The sequence below is a fragment of the Fistularia commersonii genome, chromosome 29, assembly GCF_037954325.1.
Source record: "Fistularia commersonii isolate RoL2024-O1a breed Wild chromosome 29, RoL_Fcom_v1.0, whole genome shotgun sequence".
NCBI classification, from domain to species: Eukaryota; Metazoa; Chordata; class Actinopteri; order Syngnathiformes; family Fistulariidae; genus Fistularia; species Fistularia commersonii.
In genome coordinates this window covers 2,683,121-2,700,292 of record NC_141312.1, presented here as the reverse complement: position 1 = coordinate 2,700,292, position 17,172 = coordinate 2,683,121, and the positions used below count along the sequence as shown (strand labels likewise).

At 45.3% G+C, this 17,172-nt stretch overlaps 1 protein-coding gene across 6 annotated transcripts in view; it reads right to left on the bottom strand.

The window, feature by feature from the left end:
* The window catches only part of LOC147216637 (neurexin-2-like), a 174,582-nt gene extending 157,836 nt beyond the window's left edge, over window positions 1-16,746 (bottom strand). For all 6 annotated transcript variants that reach the window (XM_086177451.1, XM_086177458.1, XM_086177455.1 and 3 more), the window contains exon 1: window positions 16,375-16,746. The gene's annotated coding sequence lies outside the window, so the exon portion shown is untranslated. The remainder of the gene's footprint in view (window positions 1-16,374) is intronic.
* Window positions 16,747-17,172: the final 426 nt, after the last annotated feature.

Here is a 17,172-nt window from a genome sequence, read left to right as displayed (position 1 = left end):
ACAGTTTAGTGTGTTTTCTTGTAAATTTAATGACGACCGTCCACCACCTGGTTACACATATAAGGTAAAGGGACCAATCAGGATTGATCCGGTGTCTCAACCGGTTTCTCCACTACTAACCACTGAGCTTATAAAAACATATACCATATTTTCCACACTATAAGGCGCACCTAAAGCCTTTAGTCTTCTTAAAAATCAACAGTGCGCCTTATAATCCAGTGCGCCTTATACATGGATCAATAGTGAGCTGCAAGAGGTCTCGCAACTACGGCAAGCAGCCGCCGACTCCATTTTCTCCTGTAGAAGAAGTAGCGCGCGGTGCATGCTGGGATATATGATTGCGCACAGCTTGCATTTTCATTTCCATTTGCGTGCGTGTGTGTGTGTGTGCGCGCATCGCCGAAGTAGCGGCGGTAAAAACGGTAAAGGGGAATTCCACTCCCACACCACTTATGTGCATATGAAGACCCCATGCCACCTTTCAAGAGACACGCTTACGACGCAGAGTTTAACCTCAAGGCGATCAGTCACCCAGTGGAACACGGGAATAGAGCAGCGGCGAGAGAATTCAACATTAATGAATCAATGGTACGGAAGTGGAGGAAGCGCCGAGGAAAGAAGACTAAACAGAGTTTCCGAGGAAACAAAGCGAGACCGCTACAGTTAAAGGACAAACTCAAACAGTGGGTTGTTGAACATAGAGCAGCAGGTAGATTCGTCTCTACAGTCACTATTCCAGTGAAGGCAACAGCGCTAGCTAGCGACATGAACATCGATGAATTTAGAGGCGGTCCTTCTCGGTGCTTTCGTTTTATGAAACGCTTTGAACTGTGACAAATGGAGTTGGAAATACATTGTTTTCAATGCAGGCGGCGCAAATACCGGTAAGAGCTACCGGTACTTACGGTACCGTATTGTGAATACACTAACTTGTTTTGGGAGTGAACAGAGTTGTCAGAACATTTGTTTATATTCCATTAATAAAGTTTGACTGACTTATCTGACTGTTTTGTTGACATTCCCTTTAGCGCAGCTCCATTTAGTGAATGCATAACACAACCCCAGCCACTACTGTAGCTTATATTATATGCGCCTTATAATGCAGTGCGCCTTATATATGAATTTTTTTTGAAAATAGGCCATTCATTGAAGGCGCGCCTTATAATCCAGTGCGCCTTATGGTGCAGAAAAAACGGCATATATGTATTATGTATATATGTATTTTGTTGTGTTTGCTTGGCAAGGAATAAACTTGGAAGTGCAACTGCTCACGTCGTCTGCGTTCATTCCTGCGCTGGGTGGAAGACGCCGACATAGTTGGTCCTCTGAGTATGTCTGAGATGCCTCCTGTAGCAAAAAGTACTACATTTCCTTCCTGGATCAGCAGGCAAGGACGAACTACTCTGTCGAAAAGTTTGTCAATGAATTCATATTAAACGGCGCCGTGAAAGCAAAAGCTGATTCAAGCAGGGAAGATGGTTGACTTTTCACCGATCTGTTGGTGGGACAACAAATAAAAGAAGCGGAAAAAAACGCCAAAGCGCGGTAATGATCGAGGGTTTTTGCACAAGAGTGCGACTCGGGTCTGAACTCTAAACAAATGCCGATCGTAGGTGGTTGGTTTTTCAGCAGAGACCCGATGACCCGCAGAGCCGAAGCAGGTCGCGTACGGTTTGAAAAGGGCAGGTTGTTCCTGAGGAGCGGAGCTCCAAAAGGAAAAGATCTAGTAAATCAATCACTCGTGATTCTTCCAGTTCAAAGCTAAAAGCTTTTACCTCGGCTAAAAGTGTTAATCGGGTTCAACAACAGTGTCGATCTGTTTGGCAAATTTGAAGGAGCTGTCAGAAAGAAATAAGTAAGATTCTTAACAAAAGATCGATTGAATGGAGCCGAGGGGCCGGGACGAACATCAGGGCTGTCCGCCGATAATAAACCCAAGGACTGTCAGCGCCGACGTCGCGGGGGAAAAAAAAAGAAGGACCGAGAGAGTCAGTCGATGAAGATTATCAAAAGTAAATTACATTTTTATTGACGGATGCTTCTGACTTATTAAAGTCTGCTCACCTCTTTAATTAACAGTGTGCAGAGATCAGCATATATCCCCCCCAAAAATAACTAAATCTGCTTCCAAACTATCGACATCCGATAACCGCAATTCAACCGGTTAGCGGTCATTTGAAGTCAAAGTCTGCGAGCGGATGAAAAAAGACCGGTTTCTAACGTGTGCGTCTGCGGGCGAGCGATTCAATTTAACGTGCGGAAGAAGACGAGGGAGGCGGCGCTTCGGGCGGAAATGATTAATCGGTCGGGGAGATACGACCGAAAACCAGGAATCCGACCTTCGACCGTCACGTCAAGTGGCCGCTAACGTTTGTTTGACAGAGAGTTCTAGATCAAGGGGTCGCCACCAGATGCTTGAACACAGGGCTGGCAAACGTACGGCCGGCGGGCCGCTACCGGCCCACCAGGGGGCCAGATCCGGCCCGTGGAATAAACTACAATTTGAAAAAATACATAAAAATGAACTACTTTTTTTTTAAATAAAATTATAGTTCCTACATTGTCTGCTATGGGTGCACTGTTTGAGTCAGTGTTAGCAACACAGCAACACAGCAATGCGGCTCCTGGGTCTGAAAACAGCATTTTTACTTATTTTTAGAAGTTTACCTGCTTTTCTGTTGGCCTTGAAAAAAAGAGCAAAGTAGACACGGAGTGTAGGGTTTTCCATGAAAAATGGACCACTTCTTTGTTCGTTTTGTTCGTTAAGGTTAATAAGAAACATGTACGCTCGGTATTGCTTCAATTACTTTTCCCAATGAATCTCAGGTTGTTCGTCGCATATGTTTTTTTAAAGAAACAATTCATTTAATTTCAAAGTAAGAATTTTCATTGTACTGGGAAAATACGTTTCCATACTGTAAATATGACAATAAAAGTTTTGATTCCAAATCTTCATATAACATTTTATAATTTACCTGTTCTCCTTTACACGCAAACAAAGGAAACATTTGGACTCGGCGTGACTTCAAGGTAATTACGGTATGATTTTACTGGTTCGGCCCCTTTGACATCAAATTAAGCCCCCGGACCGCAATCAGTTCGGCACTCCTGATTTAACGTCCGAGACGAAATCCACATTCAGCCAAATAAGTCCGGCGGCTGCTGCGGATTAGCCGATATTGATATTTGATTTGTGTGAGGCCAATATTGGCCGCTCGAACCTGTCGGACCTTTACAAACGAGCGAGCTTTACAAATCACCGGCATTATATTTTAAGTGAGACAGAAAACACGTACGCTCAGAGAGCTGAACGTTGCACATGAAGCAAACCGAGGAGGCCGGCTCGAACATTCAACAGGAAAACAAACACACACACACACACACACACACACACACACACACACACACCTAGCCCCCCTTCAGGCAGGAACATACATGCACTACGTGTCCAAGTGTCCTTTGGACACTGACTACCCCCGGTTGCTCCCGGTAGCCTGGTTAGCATCCTTGCATGTTAGCTGTGCTGCTAGCCCGCAAGTGTGAATCCCATCTAGCGCAACATAATTTGTCGAAATCTTCTTGTCGAAGCGACTGGACTTGTATTTCTTCACTTGCAGCCCCTCATCCGAGAGGCTTCTTCAGTTCCTTCGACCTGTGGGGAGTTTCCTAATTTAACTGGCCGGGTTTTGGCCGGTTATGGTGGCTTGTTATGTAAATGGATCGGCAGAAACTAGGTCTAAGGGGGATCTCTGATTGGTCCTTCGATTCCTCTGAACGTCCAGTACATGCGGAGAAATTAACAATAAAGTTGACTTTGACTCATTGGTGTGTCGTTCGTTGGGGACGAAGGAGCAACTTTTGGGGATCGTCTGGACCGGCAAAGGTAAAACCTGTTGGATCCCATGGACTGAGGCGACATGTCAATCTTTCCCGGTTGTTTGGAGGGTGCAGAAGAAGGTCCTGCTCCATCTCGGTCTTGATCCCAGTACGACACGGTATGCTTGTTATTTTTTTCTGTTTTAACAAAGAAAAGATGGCTTCTTTGACTCGCCCCATCAAACCGTTTGTCTTCTCTGGCCAGAATGCCAACATTGCTGTCTCCGAAAGGATGTCCTTCAGGTGTAGGTGGACCGTGGAGACCAATCCTGAAGTGTTGGTCGGTGTTGGTCCCACAGAAGCCTCTCAGATGGGGGCCCAACCATCTTCAAGCGAAGAAACTCAAGAAGATCTCGGCGAGAATTGACCGCGAGCCCGACGACCGAGAACCTCCACGGACGATTAAATCGGTACATTTGCACAAACTTGTCGCGTTAACGTTAAAAGCGATCGAAGTGTATTTCACCGCACGCCATCGTCTTCCAGGTGCCGAGGAAACAAAAGACTATCCGGGCCTGTTTGTTCTTTTTCCACTTTCTATTTTCTCTTTCCTCCGTCGTTCCTGGCAGCTCGACACCTGTTGCGTGAAGGGTGAGCGGGTCGCCCGGGTTGGCGTCAGCCTCCCTCGCAACGAGGTCGACGTGAATACATTTGCCGTCCGCTCGCCAACTTCTTCACGTTTGCTTCCAAAAAAAAAAAAAAAAAACATCAAATCACAAAAAGGCAATCTCGCACTAAATGTTCAAAGAACAAACACCGGTTGCTGATTTTCCGCCCAGGAAACAAAGATCTGTGAAGCCTCATTGTGCCGCCAAACATTTCCCATTCTTTCCCGCTGCCTCTCCAACAGTCTTCATATGCAAATAATGTAAAACATATCCATCATGAAAGTCACCCCGGTGATTTTCATGCCACTTCCTTCCCACTCAGCTCTCAGAAGAGATTGAAATTGCCGCAGAGGTTTTGTCCTTTGTAGGAGTACAAATCAACTCATGTTCCACAAATTGAGACCCCCCCCTTCCTCCATCTAGACACTTCTAGAAGCTCGCGCGCATTCGTGCACGCAAATAAACAATTAATATAAGAGAGCGGCGGTTCCTCTCCTCGCTTGTGCGACGTTAGCTAATGCATCTTTCGGCGCTTCCCTCGCTCGTCGGTACGGCGCACAAACTAACGGCGCTATTGTTTGCCCTTGAAAATCTCGGCTAATAAGCGTCTCCTCCGTGACATCCGCGATTAGATCATCCGGCGCTGTCACATCTCATCCTGAGGAGGACGCCACCAGACAAAAGCGAGCGGCGGGAGCAAGCGGGGCACCCTGCTAACCCCCCGGCCCTGGCGTGCACATGACACACCCCGCCGCACACCGACGGGTTTCCGTCACCGACAAGGACGATGAATTGAGTTATCTTCAAAACCCGCGTCGTTACGCGTTCCGCCCCGACCGGGATGTATCATTTCCCGAGATGTGACGATTGAATTTGCCGCGTCGATCAGCGTCGGTTAGCCGGTTGCCTATGCTACGCTAGGAATTCTTGACGACGGTATTGCGTCCGTCTCGACGTATCCCAAAAATCGGGCGCCTCTCAGGAGCTCTGCCGGTTTAACAAGTAGAATTCCCAAAGAGGCTGAATAATAAATATACAAATTAAAATGACAAGAATATGCCAAAAAAAAAAAAAAAAAAAAAAAAAAAAGGATTAAAGCAACCCACCATGGAATTAGACATTCACTGATTGGCTGTATGTTTGTTCTATTGCCCAAACCAAGCAGATGGGATCCAATTTGCTCCAAAAAGAAAGATTACTATAGCCTTTTTAAAATGTTTTGTAAAATAATCACTTGGTGGGTTGTCATGACTCGTCCCGAGACCAGTGTGATTTTAATTCTTCATATTTTCAGACGAGTGCATATCAAGGTGTCTTCGCCCGCCAGCTCTGGTTGATGCTTAAAAAGGTTGCTCGGATAATTTTTCAAACTTTTTGGAACTGCATGTTGCATGTTGCATGTTTTTTGTTATTTTTGTAAATAAGCTTTTTTTTTTTTTTTTTTTTGAGGAAAGTTTTTGCTTTTTTTTTGGCTGTGAAAAGTGGCGTAACACTGTGATGCAGAATTTGAATTTTTTTTCTTGATGAAATAGCCTTATTCTAGCCTAAGAAGAAAAAAACTGTAAAAATAAATATAGTAAACTTGAACTAAAATTTATTTATCAAATAAATAAAATACAAGATCTCCTTTGCTAAACAAAGATACCCGGCATCGTGAACTTTGCAGATTTTTTTTGTCATTCGATTCTTGCGATTTATTGTTATTTTGTGTTTTTTTGTGCAGTATTTGAATATTTTTTTTTATGATGATATAGCAATATTCTAGCCTAAGGAAAAAAAAACAGTGAAAAAAAAAATCGTAAAATTAAACTAAAATTTGTTTTCTAAATTAATAATATATGAGATTTCCTTTGCTAAAAAGGATACCCAGCATTGTGAAAATTGCAGATTTTTTTTGTTGTAATTTCTTGGGATTTATTGTTCCTTAGTGTTTTTTTTGCTGTATTTGATTTTTTTTTCCATGATGAAAAAGCCATATTCTAGCCTTAGAAAAAAATAAGTAAAAAATATAACATTAAACTAAATCTATTTTAAAACATGAATAAAACAAGAGATCTCCTTTGTTAAACAAAGATACCCAGCACTGAGAATTTTGCAAAAGTTTTTTGTCATTCAGTTCTTGCAATTTATTGTTCTTCAGTATTTATTTTTTTTTTTGCAGCGTTTGAATTTTTTTTTTTTTGTGATGAAATAGCCGTATTCTAGCCTAAGAAGAAAAAAAACAATAAAAAATAGTCAAATTAAACTAAAATTCATTTTATAAAATACGTGTAATACGAGATCTCCTTTGTTAAACGAAGATACAGGAAGATGCTGATTATTGCTGAAAGGATAAATTTCTCGATATGTCAGAGGAAGGCAGAGGTTTTGCAGCAGTTGGCCGCCATTACGGTATTAACCCAAGCTACGGTTCGTTACATTAAGAAAAACGAAGCTAAGATTAGTAAGACGGCGACCTGAATTTTCAGTAAATTAGCAAAACATGTGATGGGTCGTGTTTAAGAGTGTGGGAAGCGTAATATACAGTTTGCAGGAAGTTTCGTAAAGGTTTAATATCAAAATACCATAAAAATTATCACGTCTGTACTTTGCAGAAATTCACTTTTCATTGGGGGGTCTTGGAACTCGTGAAAAGAGAGGGACACTGAACATTTAATTCAGATTTTTTTCCTCTCAAATCCTTTTAAATGTAGCCCCAGTTAGAAAATGGGATAAATAAATGTAGAAATATTCAACTCCAAAAAAAATAAAGGGACATTTAAACAACATAATGTAACTCCAAGTCAATCACACTTGTGTGAAATCAGACTTTCCACTTAGGAAGCAACACTGATTCATTTTGACTTGTTTTAAGGACATTAAATCAACATTGTGTGTTTTTACACATTTATTTTGAGCGCGACTCCAAATCCAGACCTCCATGGGTTCACATACATTTGATTTCCATTGAGAATTTTTATGCGATTTTGTTGTCGGCATATTCAAGGATGTAAAAAAACAAAGTCTTTAATAAGAATATTTCATTTATTCACATCTAGGACGTATTATTTTAGTGTTCCCTTTTTTTGCGACTCTTGTCAGATTTATCATGTGATTTTAACGTTTTAACATTATCTTTACCATTTTTTGAGACCAGACTCAAGAAACGGCACAGAAATGGAAGCTAAAATGTTCTCATTGGAAGGGTTTCAGCATGAATATTAAATATCGGGTTTACATGGGAGAAAGAATTAGACCAACAGAGAAAAATAATACAGTCAGAAACCAAACATTCGTAACTACCGACAAGGTTTCATTTTTGGTGGGTGGATTTTTTTCAGACCTCTATTCAGTCAAAATCGAAAAAGCCACGTTTTTTGCTATTTACATGTGCGAATGTCCATAAAACTCATTCATTCTTTCAATTGTTTTTTGGATCAGTGTAAATATGGATGGATACAGAACTGTTGAATGAATGAATGACTGGATCCCGCTTTAGAATTTGCTGTTCTTTTTCGCGCAATCAAGTGATTTACGTCTTGGCCACTTTGCATCCGGTGGCCAAAAAAGAAGGCGTCCGCACTGTGACTGTAGAAAATGATTTATGTCCCCCAAACACAACGAACACCTGGCGTGCACGCACAAACACACACACACACACACACACACACACACGTCTCTTCAGCCACTATGCAACACAACAGCCTGGGTTAATCTCGGGCAACAGCTTCTTGGCCGCTATCGCGGCGCTCCTCTCTGAACCAATGAATGCTGACACCCGAGCCTCCTCGCACAGGTAGGACACACGAGACGGACGCCTCGGCGGACGAGACGGCCTCGGGCAAGGATAGAATCGATTTTGCAATGCGGCATTAGATGAGGTTTCCTATGCAAGCGATAACGAATTAGCATGAATCGGCCGCCCGCGAGAGACGCCCGCGGACACGCGGTGAATTGAAATAAATGACCGTCCCAGTATTTACCGCACCACACACACACACACACACATCGTGCCGCAGTCCGTCTGAGTGTGACAGGCCCGGATCGGGCGCGGCGGAGATCATTGTGATGGATGGACAGCCGGGCAGCTGCTAAAAATCTCTTGATTCGGGCCGAGACCGAAACGCCACTCGCTGATCAATTGCATCCGCGTACAAACGCCGCGCACGTTAATGTGACACGATAAGAAGGGAAAAGAAAACACACGGGGCCGAGGCCTCGTTTTTGCTCCTTTAGCCCGAGACGGTTTGCGGCAATTTACATCGGGTTTTTCCGCGTCAAATATCCACGCCGGCTACTTTTCATTGTGAAGGCTCCCGCGGCTCCCGCGTGTGATATTACCTCGGAAAGACGAACGTCCGGGAAATAGTGTCGAAAATGAAAAGGAAAGATTCATCTGAAGCCGAGACGGGACGAGACATCCGAAAGGCCCCGGCACCTGATCTGATGCAACATCATTCAGGAGGTTTCATCCGGCCAAAAGAGGGTTTTTTTTTTTTTTTTTTTTTTTTTTTTTTAATTTTATACGAGGCGGCCGCTCCCTTAGCTTGGTTGTGACGGGTGATGAAGATGAAGTGTGTTATGGGGTTGACAGCGAGCCAAGGTAAGTTACTGACCTTCCCCGCGTCGCTGATGTTTGGGCGGAAGATTGGCTCGTGCAAACCCGCCGCGCCACGCGTCGTAAATATTTCATCAATAAAGTTTGCGTTCGAACTTTGTTGGGAAAAAAAAAGGAAATACAATCGAAAACACAAGCGTCGACTTTTGTTGTTCGGGATGGGCGGAGATAATTTATTTTAGAATGACGTTTTGAGCAAACACTGGCTTTTCCTAGGGTGCTTAGCGGAGATGTGTGTGAACAAACATGTCATTGTGACGCCATTTTTAAAGGGAATGATCATGTGATTGATTCCCGCCTTCTTTTTTCTTTGCGCCTCTTGTCAGATATATCATGTCATTTTAACGTTTTAACATTATTTATACCATTTTTTCGAGACCAGATTCAAGAAACGGCACAGAAATGGAAGCTAAAATGTTCTCATTGGAAGGGTTTCAGCATGAATATTAAATATCGGGTTTACATGGGAGGAAGAATTAGACCAACAGAGCAAAATAATACAGACAGAAACCAAACGTTCGTACCTATCGACAAGGTTTCATTTTTGGTGGATGGATTTTTTTCAAACTTCTATTCAGTAAAAATCTAAAAAGCCACGTTTTTGCTATTTACATGTGCGAATGTCCATTAAAAAACATGAAATCTCAACGCTCACAGGACTCGTTCATTCTTTCGATTGTTATCCAATGCCGATAATAGCGCGCTAAGAAGCCTTTCCCGGTTAGCGAGCGGATTCGATATGTCACACAGTCGTACGAGCGTTCGTTGTCATTGGGTTCGGCGTCTCCGACGAGCCTCCTGCCTGGTTTTGGACCCGGAGAACCTGCTTGTTTTTACAAAAAACTATTTGTAAATATTATTCTATGCTATTTTGTGGTGACGGCGCACGCAAAGTTTGTGCAACACGGAAAATAAATCAGGAGAGACAATTTGAATTACCAAGAAGTAACACATTTTCCTTTGTTTTAGCGTAAAGGAGATCAGGAACATTTTAAAAATCTCTCTATGTACTGAGCTGTTCCTTTGAAAAAAAAAAAAAAAAAAAAAAAATGAGATTCATGTAGAAAATTAAGTGCAATTTGAACAACACTACGCCTCAGTTGTGGATTTTGTTGAATTTTTTGCCACGGCCAGTCTCATCGCGGCACCGAAACTCGTTCTTATGAACAAACGCGAAGCGTCCCATTTTTCTCGGAAAACCCTGCACTACATGTCGAATTTGCTCTTTTTTGACGGCCACATCTTGCAGACAAGGGTGTCGGTACGTTTCTGCCAATAAGTAGAAATGCTATTTTCAGACCCGGAAGCCGCATCGCTGCCACCCGCTGTAAGTTCAGAGTCACATGGTGTCGTGCCGTGTTGCTAAAACGGACGCAAACAGTGCAAGCCTAGCAGGCAATATAGGAGTAGTTCACGATTTCTATGTATTTTTTCAAATTGTAGATTTATTCCACCGGCCGGATTGGACCCCCCCGGCGGACCGGTACGGGCCCGCGGGCCGTACGTTTGCCACCCCTGCGTTAAATCAATCTCTCGCCGGCGTTCCTGTGGACTATTCAAAAGCAACGCCACCTCATGAGATCGATATCTGCGCGTTTTACTCGGAACAATCGGTATCACTATCTGCTCCCGCCTCCCGGCATTAGTCAGACTCTTCTTTCAAAATTAACCGCTTCCTTGGGTCAATTAATCTTTTCAGTTTAAGCCACTTAACCGCCATTAAGTTCTAAAGGACGAGGGAAGGGCACGCGGGGCGTCTCATGACATTGTGATTACTTAATTGCCAGAAAATATTCGCGCCCTCTTAATCGCATTGTCCGGCGGCGCCCGTCTTTATGTAAAAATGCAGATTTGGCCGATAGCGTAGGAAAAACATACGGACCGGTGGACACTCATTACCGGCCCGGGTGATTTTTCTTTCACGCCGTCGACGGCGTCAGCGGAGCGCCGGCGCTGCATAATGTATATCCCGGCCGGTGATATTGTGTTTTATGTCTCTAAGGGCACTGATAACGCTGCCTGGGCACATTTTGGTTAAAAGTGCAGCTTCAGCTTCCGCTTTTCATGCTGCCACGCGGTAACGACGACGGATGAGTCGACACGCCGATTTGCGAGGTAACGCCGCGTTTGCGGACGTGCAAACACGGCACGCGCTTCCCCTCACAACTGGGTCATATTGCTTAAGTTATAATAATGAACGCTTATTGCGAATTTCACCTTGAGGGGGTTTTATCGGGGCCTCTAAGAGCTCATTATCCTGTATCCTATGTCGGTTCAATTACTGTATAAATATGCAATTTAGGATTACGCTCACTTCCGCGACTTCACTTTCAATTGACTTTTATTGTTCCCCCGTTTTTACGGCGGCTTCTCCGTCCAGATCGGGTTTGCGATCGGAGACGGCGCCGTCAACCTTGGGTGGTGAAAGCGCCGTCTGCTCCCGGCGGGTTCGCTCACGCGGTGTAGCGACGCCGTCGGCTGGGAAATGCACCGATATCCCTGACGGAAAGACCTCGTCTGTGGACGTAATCACACTGTAACGGATGATACCGAGCGCTTAGAGTTTTTCTTTTTGTCCTATTTCCACTTCCTGAACCGTCCCGCCGACTGAAATAACATCCGGTCGCGCTAAAGTCGAGCGCCCGCCGCCGCCGCCGCCGCCGCCGCCGTCCCTTAATAATTAATGCGAGCCCGACGAAATCTCACAGCACCGATCGGGAAAAGGTACACGCTTGAAAGGTTCCAGCGCGCCTCGATATCCCCGGGTGAAAGTGGGAGATCGGCGAGGCGCGGCCTTCATGAATCGCAGCTTAGCTTTTTTCTCAAAAAAAGCGCTTCTCCCGGCCGTCCGGAGCCGCCGAGCGCCGGCGTTCTCCGGATTCTCCGCTCGCCTCCCGCCCACAGGAAATTACCGAGCATCTCCAGCTCCGTTCCGCTCGCTGAGCCACCTGCGGGGAACATAACCCGCAATTTCACTTGACTATTTCCACACGTGTATAACAATATCAATCAAGCGCTGCCGGATCAGTTCCCCTCGCGAATATATATCAATCCCTATTTTTTTGTTTTTTGTTTTTCTAGATCTCGGGGTCTTGTTTTGCAACCTGCTATCTGCTCCCAAAAATAATTGGCACGATAACCCATATCGTAGCCGGCGCAACTCGCTCGGTGGCTCTCGGCTACTCGTCTTATATCGCGTGGATTTCATGAATTATTTAAGTGCTGACTGCAGCTATCTGGGAAAAGACGATTAAAAAAACAACACGCAAATAATGAAAATATCACCAACTTGCCCAAGGTGCAGGGAGACAAAGATCTCAACTGTGACCTTTTTTTTTTTTTTTTTTTTTTTTTAATTTTATTTTATTTATTTGTGTGTGTGTGTGTGTGTGTGTGTTCACCATCCAGGGACATAATCCCTGTTTGGCTGTGCAGCTGGCATGCAATTGAGTCACGCGTCAGCCCTGATTAGAAGCAGCAGTGGTCCGCGGGCCCCATTCCTCTGTCTGAGCCAGGAGTGGAAAAGGCCAGGGCCACCACTTTCAGTCTGCGGATATGACCTTGATGGGGTATGATAGAGAGGAAGTGACACGATTCGCAATGCCACACAATATCTGTAACCTTCTACTGCCCCAGTATGCAAGCTGGAGCTATTGAGCCGTGACACACATACTGTACAGTCACCATGTCAACCGTGCCCTGGCGTTAATTCAAGCAGCCGCGTCCTTTATGTTGCACAAATAATCAGCCGGCTCCCTTAAGGTAATGGCTGGTGCGTCTATTACATTCAAATATTTATCCCCTTTCATACTCGGCGGCGGATGAGCTACGGCTTCAAAAACGTTTGAATCTCGATGTGGACGAGAGAGTTTTAGCGAGACAAATTCTATTGAGATTGTGACGGGGCTATGAAATCCTTTGTTTTTTTCTTGTTTTATCATGGAAATCGCTTTTTAAGAAAAAAAAAAAAAAAAGATTTGTGAGGTTGATGCGTTAGCATGACAGTTTTAAGACGTCGTTACTCGCGAAGGGAAATCGAAAATATTTAAAAGTGGATTTGGAGGGGGCGGGGCTTAGGCGAGAGGCGGGGTTCGCCATCCAGACAACCAATCACATGCATGTATTTGGAGCATTTGGGCGAAACCCAACGCAGACACGGGGAGAACGTTGAGATCCGGCACAGAAACTCTGAAAAATTAGCACCAAATTAGCTATTCATCTACTCTGAAAAAAAAAAAAACAACAGCAGCCGCGTTCTAAATCACTGAAACAAACACGCCGGGCCTTTTTGATTTCCATTTCCAAGCAGACGATTTCGCGGTTTCGTGTCTAAATACCGTAATTCCCGCACCAGAATATAAGCCGCACCGGCTAATAGTAGCTAAATAAATCTATGTGTACACATATTGTCAAAAGACTGCAGGTGTCCACGTAACAACGTGATATACACTGCTCAAAAAAATTAAGGAAAGACTAAAATAATACTTCCGAGATGTGAATAAATGAAATATTCTTATTACGACTGGATGCAAAATGGCCGAGACGAAGCAGCGAATCCTAAATTGTTCATTCGTTTATTCAACAGTTATGTATCGATCCATATGTGCGCCGCTCTAAAAACAGGGAACACTAAAATAACACATCCTAGATGCCAATGAATGAATTATTCTTATTAAATACTTTGTTCTTTAATTAAATGTGCTGACAACAAAGTCACACAAAAATGATCATGGAAATCCAATTTATAAACCCACGGAGGTCTGGATTTGGAGTCAAACTCAAAATTGAAGAGGAAAAACACTCTGGAGGCTGATCCTGATTTGATGTAATTGGAATTACATTGCTTTATTTTTTTGAGCATTAAATTGACGCAGAATCCTTTTTTTTTTTTTTTTTAACTTTTTTAAAAATCCACAAATAGGTACTGGAAATACCTTTTTTTTTTTTTTTTTTTTCCCCGAACAGTGCCTGTAACACGGCTGGGGAAAAAGATTAATAATAAATAACACAAGGAAAAAGTCCATCCATCCATTTTCTATCCCGGCTTTGTCCTTCTCCAGCCGATCGCTATCTCCGTCTTCCTCCTGCACACTAAGGCTTCTTCTTCATAATTTCAAGGTAATTTCATCGGTCCGATGTAACCGGGCTAAATACTTTAATCAAAAATAATCCATAAACAAGCCGCATCGTTGTTTAAGCCGCAGCGTTCAAAGCGCGTGAAAACGGTAGCGGCTTATTGTCCGGAAATTCCGTTCCAAACTTCTAAATATCCTGCTTTTTATTTGATGCCGTTTCAATAACATCCCTGTCATTAATGCGCGTTTTATTCTATTTGGGTCTCCCGCCGTGTCGCGTTGGCCGACGTGGCAGCGGTGACACCATTTTGTTATTTTGAATCGCCCTCACCACCCGAAGCCCAAAATCGATGGCGACAGATGTCTTGTGAGTCAGATCATACCAAACAACAGAAGTGCAGAAAACGCGGCACCGAAGGCCCCGCGAACGCCGGGCGGGGAGCGATAAAATCTCGGCAATTTAAGATTGTGTGTCAAATCGGAGTAAAAATAAACACGCGAGGAGTCGAGGATACACGCGGAGCGTGACCGAAAGGAGGGGGGGGGGGGGGGGCAGCCAAGCCGGCGACACACCCTGCAGTTGCGAGACGCTCAGACGAATCAAACGTCGCGTACGTCCTCCGCTCGGCGGCGGCGCCAACATGGCGTCAACATGGCGGCTCATTTGAGAAACAAAGTGGCCGCGCTAAAGAACGCTTTTCCAAGAGGCTGTCAGCGGGATTTAAGAGGGGGGGGGGGGGGGGAGGCAATGGATCCCAGATGCAACACTTGTGCGACGTCCACAAGTGAGATGCCGGGAAATCGCGTGCAGAGTTGGACACCAGATGCATGTGGAAGGAAGGAAGGAAGGAAGGAAGGAAGGAAGGAAGGAAGGGAGGGAAATCTGAACTGTGCTGCTTCACGGTCAGAATTTTGGAGAGTGTGCAGGATGTGGAGAAGTAGAGGGACACACACACACACACATGCACACATACAACAACAGCGTGCAGAATCCCGGATGCATTTACATTTTCCAAATGAGATTATATGGATTATTGTGCGGGATTATAGGTTCCGGGCCGATGAACTCGCATTGAAGTAACACTGGAAAGCCATTTAGAGTGAAATAAAAGGGTGTATTTGTGTTTGTCGCCAGCCTCCCTTATATTTTCCCCGCTTATCAGCGTCCGCACTTCAGCGGGCTTTTAATGTGGGATTTTTTTTTTTTTTTGGTTTGAAGCTTCACGTCGGACCACGCGGCCTCCTCAAGTGGTCGGCCGTCCTCAACCGACGCCGAGTGATCCTCGACGTGGTTATTTTTTTTTCCCCCTTTCTCCCACCACCTTCTCCTCCTCCTCCTCCTCCTCCTGGAAGGAGGGGTTGAGGATACCGAAACATTTCACCCGTCTCACAGGTGAGAGACTCGACGGGCGAAAACTTCTCCACGATTTTCACAGAGGATAACACAAAGAGCTGCTGAAGGTGGCGGCGTTGGAGGTGGGTGGGGGTGCAAATGTTGTGAAAGCTCCTTGACTCACCACTCTCTCTCTCTCTCTCTCTCTCTCTCTCTCTCTCCTTGCTATCTTTACACTGGCCAGCTTTGCCACGGAACATGAAATCCCTGTCAATAATAAATACCCAAGCGTTTCTCAGACGAGGCCCTGCGTGCTGCGTGTCTGGCACACCTCCACAACTGCACTTTTCTCTTCTCGTCTCTAAATGCATGCAGGAAAAGCCGGTGGAAATCAAACAAAAGCGTTTGCATGTCGTGGTAAAAAAAAAAAAAGCCTCCCCGTGGCCGCGCACAAGCCCGACCACGCAGGGCAGGTCTTCCGGCACGCAATTAGGCGACCTTATCCGCATCCGATTTTTTTGGAAAGCCTCTACCTCCACCCACCTCGGCTGACGGGCGGCGCGGATAACAAAAGAAAAAAAATAATAAAATAAAAAATAAAGAAAATTGAAAAAAAAAAAATGTATATACATGAAGTGGATTCTACGCGAAACACCGAGAGGGGAGGAGGGAATAAAAGTGTCGGTAATTGGCGAGCAGCTGCAGCCCGGTATCCGGCGGGGGATATCGGAAAATCAAATCGAAAAAAAAAATAAATAACATGAAATAAAAACACACACATACTCACATTGCCGGCACGTCTTATCTCGCAGGCTCGTACCGCAGCGCGTCGCCGTGTGTGTGTGTGTGTGTGTGTGTGTGTAGGAGGTGCGCGGTGTCATTTACCTGAGCATCATCCGGCGAGCCGACACATGGATACAGGCGAGGTTAGTCCAGCCAGGGGGGAGGGAAGGGACGAAGAAGCGCACACACACACACACACACACACACACACACACACACAGAGAGAGCGGAGATGGATGCGGCAAAGGGAGAGGAGAGAAGTGACCTCTATCTTCAGATGTGTATCTTATCTCCGGGGTTGGAGGCTGTCTGTCTGCGGGGCTCGGAGGCTCGGAGGCTGGAGGAAGCTTGCAGGGAAGCCCCGCTCCTCCGTGCAGACAAAGATGCTTCCTCTCCTCCTCCGCCGCCGCACCGAGACCGAGAGCAGCATCAGCATCAGCAGCAGAGCCGTCATCCCACCCCGCCTCCCTCCAATCCTCCACCCTCCACCCCCTTCCACTCCCCGTCCACTCCCCTCCACCCCACGGACACTTGACGGTAATAGTTTGGTAGGTATCTCGTCGGGGTTGAGGGCGCGGTCAGCCGCTGTCGACCAATCCCGCTCCCCGTTGCCATGGAGGATTAAACGTTGTTAACCCAACACACACACACACACACACACACTGACGGAGTGCCCTTGAGCAAGGCATTCATCTGATTCCTCAGTGAGTCACCCCTTCCGCTAAACCTGCACCGGCATCGAACCCCCCCCCCCCATGGAGAGGTGTGTGTCCTCCTCTCCATGGTGTGTTTGCTTACTCATTCCTGCCTGCTTCAGGAATCTACATGCCAGACCTCCACCTCCTCCTCCTCCTCCTCCTCCTCCTCCTCCTTCTAGCTCCGGCTCCGGGGACGCTTTTT